The sequence below is a fragment of the Bison bison genome, unplaced genomic scaffold (assembly GCF_000754665.1).
Source record: "Bison bison bison isolate TAMUID 2011002044 unplaced genomic scaffold, Bison_UMD1.0 scf7180017864299, whole genome shotgun sequence".
Taxonomy (NCBI): Eukaryota; Metazoa; Chordata; class Mammalia; order Artiodactyla; family Bovidae; genus Bison; species Bison bison.
This window is the reverse complement of record NW_011494871.1, coordinates 2,762,833-2,770,090: the sequence shown is the minus strand read 5'-3', so window position 1 is coordinate 2,770,090 and position 7,258 is coordinate 2,762,833.

The following is a 7,258-nucleotide window of genomic DNA, read 5'->3' as shown; positions in this document are numbered from 1 at the left end:
CCATCAAGTCAGTGATGCCATCCAGCCATCTCATCCTCTGTCGTCCCCTTCTCCTCCTGCCCCCAATCCCTCCCAGCATCAGGGTCTTTTCCAATGAGTCAACTCTTCGCTTGAGGTGGCCAAAGTACTGGAGTTTCATTCAATACTCGGTGATAAATCATAATGGAAAAGAATATTAAAAGAATATATATATGTATAACTGAATCACTTTGCTATGCAGCAGAAATTAAAACACTGCAAATCAATTAAATTTCAATTAAAAATAAATAAGATGACTCATGGATTTTAATCCTCCAGCTCCATAGACAGCAAAGATCTCTCAGCATGATGGCTTTCGGCTGACATCTAGAAAATATATAGAAGACCTCAAACTCCACATACTGAATAAAACCATACAGGGGATATGTCCTAGTTAAAACCCAAAATCAGTAGAGGGAGTTAGAATCCTGTGACATTTTTAAAGCCCGTCATGGATCAAGGATGTGCGGAGGCAGCAGCAAACATCATCCCTGAAAGTGATAGCACAAATCAGAGGCTCTTTCTTATACCAAGTGGCCAGATTGAGTCTGGAGCACCTCACAAAGACACCGGGGACACCCACAGGAGAGCCAGCAGAGTTGTCTCCTGTAACTTCTGTCCTGAAGCATCTCCCGCCTCCTGGGAAGAGGTAGCACCAGCTCCCTGGGAGGGAGACCCTGAGGCAGCCCCAGGTACATCTAATAGGGACCATTTGCAAGAACTGCCCCAGGACTGTCCCTGCCCAGCCCCGGCACCTGGTGAGCACCAGGAGGGCTGCAGGCAGGCACATCATTCCACCTTCTTCAAGGATGCTTGGAGGTTGTGGTCCCTGATCACAGCGCCAGTTTGCTTCCCACGAGAGAAATCCCATTCTCACCTCAGTATCAGAAACAGCTCGGTGGCCCCAGGGCAGAGTCTCTCCACGACTGGACACTAATTCTCAGGACACATCACAATTCCTTTCTGCTTTTGCTGATTGAAGGCTGAGCCAAGTGTTCTTTCTCTGACCTCTGGTTTTCTTACTTCTAACCTCTGTTTTTTCTTATCGCCTATTTTCTCCCTTCTTTTAAATTGAGACACACCATGCCATATTGACGTGTGGATAAACTATGCTTCCATAAAGGAATTACAGTGAAATAAATAATTTGTCACACAGAAACAAAATCTCAGCATAAACAAGGCTGAATTTGCTACCAAAGTTTAAAGTTTAAAGCTCTCTCAGTTTAAAGCTGAGAGAGACTGTGTTTTCTAATTCATCACCTTTTTTGTAGAAAGTGAAACTCTTTCTAAAGAAATCATCCCCAAAAGTTGATAACAGTTAAAAGCTCTTACTGAAAACACAAGGTTTTTAGAGGTAGGAGCCTTCCTTAAATACTTATGGGACAGGACTTTTCTAGGTTACAAATCTCCCACCCAGAACTTCTCTCACTTCTCATCTGCTTTCAAGGTCTAATCATCCTAGGTTAAAAATCCACTAAGGATCACAGAATGCCTCAGAGTCACTCACTGATTTAAGATTTTCAGATTGTGACTCTGAAAAAATACAAATACAGCAAACCAGTGAAAGGAAAGAATTAAAACTCATTATTTCTTATTAAGAGGACAGACACCAAAATGTTAGTAGTAGTTATCTTCTTTGGGCTTTAAAAACATAGATGACTTTTTTCCTTCTTTATTTCTGTTTCTGCTCTCATATTTTCAAAAATGCAAACATTTTATGGTTCGAAGAAATAGGAAGGGTAGTTTACTCTTCTTTTTAATGCCTTATTAATGTTGGATTAATAAATTACCATTATCTTAAGAAATATTGTATGATATCACTTATTGGCTTCTAAAAAATACAGCAAACTAGTGACTATAACAAGAAAGAGAACAAACTCGTGGTTACCAGAGGAGAGAGGGAAAGGGAAAGGGCAATTTAGGGGCTGGGTGTATGAGCTACAGATTTATGTATCAAATAAGCTACAAGGACATATTCTACAAGGAATATAGCCAGTATTTTATAATAACTATAAATGGATTGAAGGCTTCCCTGGTAGCTCAGTTGGTAAAGAATCCACCTGCAACGCAGGAGACCCCGGTTGGATTCCTGGATCAGGAAGTTTACCTGGAGAACGGATAGGCTATCCGATCCAGTATTCTTGACTGTAGAATCCCATGGGAAGAGGAGCCCAGCAGGCTACAGTCCCTGGGGTCACAAAGAGTAGGACTCAGCTACTGAGTAACGACTGAGCTACTAAGCACATAAATGAAGTGTAACCTTTAAAATTGTGAATCACTATTGTTCACATGTAACTTATATAATATTGTACATCAACTACACTTCAATTTAAGAAACCACGATGAGGTATTACCTCACATCTGTTAGAATGGCTATTATCTAAAAAACTGGAACAGGGCTTCCTGCTGGCTCAGAAGGTTAAGAATCCACCTGCAGAGCAGGAGACCTGGGCTCAATCCCGTCCCTGGATCGGGAAGATCCCCTGGAGAAGAGAATGGTTACCCACTCTAGTGGATTCTCTTGCCTGGAGAATTACACGGACAGAGGAGCCTGGTGGGCCACAATCCATGGGGTGGAAAAGAGTTGGACATGACTAAGCAACTAACATTTTCACTGGAAATAACGAGTGTTGGCAAGGGTGTGGAGAATAGGGAACCCTCTTGCATTGTTGATGGGAATGTAAATTGGTGCAGCCACAATGGAGAACAGCATAGAGATTCCTTAAAAAATTAAAAATAGAGCTACCATATGACCCAGCAATTCCACAAGTCGGCATATACCTTAAGAAAGCCATAATTCAAAAAGACACACATACCCCAATGTTCACTGCAGCACTATTTACAATACCTAGGACATGGAAGCAACCTAAGTGCCCATAGACAGATGAATGGGTAAGTAAGATCTGTACATTGAAGAAGTAATATACAATGGAATATTACTCGGCCATCAAAAGGAGTGAAATTGGGTCATTTGTAGTGATGTGGATGGACCTAGAGTCTGTCATACAGAGTGAAGTAAATCAGAAAGAGAAAAATAAGCATCATATATTAACACATATACATGTGTGCATGCATGCTCAGTCATGTCCAACTCTTTGAGACCCCATGGACTCTAGCCTGCAAGGTTCCTCTGTCCATGGAATTTTCCAGGCAAGAATACTGGAATGGGTTGCCATTTCCTTCTCCAGGAGATCTTTCCACCCCAGGGATCAAACCCAAGTCTCCTGCATCTTCTGCATCAGCAGGTGGATTCTTTACCACTGTACCACCTGCGAAGGCCCCAGCACATATATATGGAATCTAGAGAAATGGTAGAGATGAACCCATTTGCAGGCCAGAAACAGAGACACAGACAGAATGGACCCGTGGACATGGCAGGTGGTGGGGAAGGAGAGGGCTAGATAAACTGGGGGAGTAGGATTGACATATATACATTACCATGTGTAAACAGATATGTAGTAGGAAGCTGCTGTCTGGCACAGGGAGTTCACCTCGGTGCTCTGTAGTGACCTAGAGATGGGGAGGTGGGAGGGAGGCTCAAGAGGGAAGGCAAATATGTATACACATATCTGATTCTTTACCATCTGAACCACCAGGGAAGCTCTGGAAAAGACCCTGAAGCTGGGAAAGATTGAGGGCAGGAGGAGAAAAGGGCGACAGAGGATGAGATGATTGGATGGCATCACCGATTTAATGGACACCAACTTGGGCAAACGCTGGGACACAGTGAGGGACAGGGAAGCCTGGTGTGCTGCAGTCCATGGGGTCTCAAAGGGTCGGACACAACTGAGCAAATGAACAACAACAAATGATTCATGTTGCACAGCAGACACACAATGTTATAAAGCCTTTATATTCCAATAATAAAATAAAATTTTAAAAAGAAACTATACTAAGTCAAAGAAGCTAGGTGCAAAAAGCCCCATATCCTAGGACTTACAAGAAATGTCCCAACCAGGCAAATCCATGGAGACAAAGCAGGTAAGTGACTGCTAGGGGCTCAGAGGAGGGGCTGCTAAGGGGTACAAGGTTACTTTGGAGCTGATGGAAATGTTCTGGAATTAGATTGGTGATGGTCATTGGACTCTGAATGTAATAAAAACCCAGTGAATTGTACACTTTAAAAAGGTACATTTAATGCATGTGATTAAAATAAAAAGTGAAAACCATGCACTTTTCTATATGTAATAATTTAATGAAAAGTCAAACGTATAAAAATGCTACAAGCATTTTTTTCTCAGAAGCATCTCCTATTAAATTAGAAGCAATCAAGCTAGAGCTTAACTGAATCTCAGATAATCTCAGGTTGTCTTCTAGAGCTCGGGGGTGGTGGGGGGTGGGGGGTGGGGGTGGGGATCAATTCCCATTTTGTTGTGACTGCATGAGGCTTCTTCCCAAAATAAAGGTTGCATTAGAACACGTCAATTAAAATTTGGTTTAGAGAAAGCATATAAAATGAACGTCGTTGAGGTCTTCTGGCCCACTCAAAGGCTTTATCATCAAAATAGGAGATTATAGATTATATATAGGAAATACAAACATTTATACCATGTAACTAATATGATAAGTGTTATGTGTTGTGTATTGTATGTAATACACACACAATGAATGTCTACTTTGTAAGATACATCTTAGGAAGGAAGACACACTTAAGCTGGGAGAGGCACTGATCATCAGCTCCCTCCTCCATCTCACAAGCCAGAAGAGGATGCTGCCTTGTCTTTCCTGAGATCAGAAGTCAAGGTTGCAGTCCTGCACCTGTTTTTAATCCCCTCCCAATAATTGCTCAGTACCACTGTTTTAGGAAGGACACTACGTGGTACAGAAAAATGGTGATACATTGACAAAGAGCGAAAAAAAAAAAGAGATTCAAATACCCTCGAAGGGACTTCAGCTGTCTTTGTCAGCCCTGCCAGGCCGCACAGTTCAGCAGTAAACACACACCCAACCTTCATCTCGGATTTCCACGGCACCAGAGCCGGCACATGGACGGCACCAGAGCCGGAGCATGGACGGCACCAGAGCCGGAGCATGGTGACAGACCGAACTCTATTTTTGTTTTCCTTGCCCCGCTGTGTACTGCCAGTTCTGTGCAGGCAAAAAAGTGACCATTCCTTGTGTCATTTTCAGCTGGCCATACAGTTTACTCCTCTTTTAAAAAGAGAAGAGAAACTGTAAGTTATGGAGAAACAGGTTAACAAACGTAAGAATAGTCACTATGCTCCCCCACACAAACTGGGGAACACAACTCTGGAGGAACCCTACAAACAAAATGCACTGACAAGCAAGCACCCGGGAACCACTGCAACCCCAGCCCATTAAGAGAATGATCCCTGGGAAGTTCAACCTGACCTGTGCGTTTTATGCCAACGAAAATGATCAATAAACAATCCGTAATAGGAACAGAAAATGGTCTTACTCAAACCAAACTGAAGACGAACCCGCAAGCCTGATGCTCAGATGACTCTGAGAAATTGCTCCAGAGAAGCAGGGTTTCTTTTCAGCACAGCTTTATTTCTTATCAGAAACAAGTCAGAGAAACAATTTAAAAAAAAAATCAGCATGAGCACAGAGAGTCAGCAGGGCCTCTGCACCTGGGAAGGAACGCTTATCATCAAAGGAGGACCAGGGAGGGAGGCATTTCATCTTTATTTTCATTTTTAAACACAGACATTCTTTACTTCTGGTCAATGTGCCCTTTTCTTTAGTAATTAAAGCGTTTGATAGGCCACAAGCCAGTTGTTTCACTTAGCATAAAAATCAAGTTAATGTGTAAGCCAGAATGACTTCCCCAGACCTCAGTATGTGAGCATTTCTTTTATCGGTGGTCATTTCTTAAAGAACATGAGGCCTCTGTCCCTTTAGAGTTTTCTCACACTTTACACAATAGACACAATCCGAGCTATTTCGCAATTAGACATAGAACTTGGAGCAAAGTTTTGGAAATACAGGGAAGGCACAGCTTAAACAAGATAACCCTGGAGACATTCTGTGGACCTAAGGTAAAGATAAAAGGCATTTGTACAGAGCTGGTTTTACCTATCCCAGCTAAATCTTAAAACTGAAATTCATCCTTTAACATTTGAGCTCTACTAAGATCAACGCTTCCCTTTTAGCTCAGTCAGTAAAGAATCTGCCTGCAGTGCAGGAGACCCGGGTTCGATCCCTGGGTTGGGAAGACTTCCTGGAGAAGGAAATGGCAACCCACTCCAGTATCTTTGCCTGGAAAATCTCATGGACAGAGGAGCCTGGTGGACTGCAGTCCATGGGGTCGCAAACAGTTGTTCATGACTGAGCGACTAACACTAACTAAGATCAACAACTGTGATCATGAAAGCATGTAAACTTACAAATTCATTGTGAAGTCCATTTCAGTCATCCCATTAAGTTTTGTCTTGTACTCACAACATTGCACCTAAAGTGTGTCTAGTATTCAATGTAATAATCTTTGGTACATCCCACTTCTGAGAAAACAACTTGTAAAATGCTAACAAAAGAGACCTCCTTTCCACTGCAGCCTGGCCTTGACTCCAGCAAAACTGCCCACCCCTCTGCCCCATCCCCTCACTTTATCCTGGTCTCCGATTGCTTTATTGACTATGCCAAAGCCTTTGTCTGTGTGGACTACAACTCTGGAAAATTCTTAAAGAGACGGGAATACCAGACTGCCTGACCTTTCTCTTGAGAAATCTGTATGCAGGTCAGGAAGTAACAGTTAGAACTGGACATGGAACAACAGGAAAAGGAGTACATCAAGGCTGTATATTGTCACTGTACATATTTAACTTATATGCAGAGTACATCATGAGAAACGCTGGGCTGGATTAAGCATAAGCTGGAATCAAGATTGCTGGGAGAAATATCAGTAACCTTAGATATGCAGATGACACCACCCTTATGGCAGAAAGAGAAGAACTAAAAAGCCTCTTGATGAAAGTGAAAGAGGAGAGTGAAAAAGTTGGCTTAAAACTCAACATTCAGAAAACTAAGATCATGGCATCTGGTCCCATTATTTCATAGCAAATAGATGGGGAAACAGTGGAAACAGTGACAGACTTTATTTTGGGGGGCTCCAAAATCACTGCAGATGGTGACTGCAGCCATGAAATGAAAAGACGCTCACTCCTTGGAAGAAAAGTTATGACCAACCTAAACAGCATGTTAAAAAGCAGAGACATTACTTTGCCAACAAAGGTCTGTCTAGTCAAAGCTATGGTTTTTCCAGTAGTCATGTATGAAC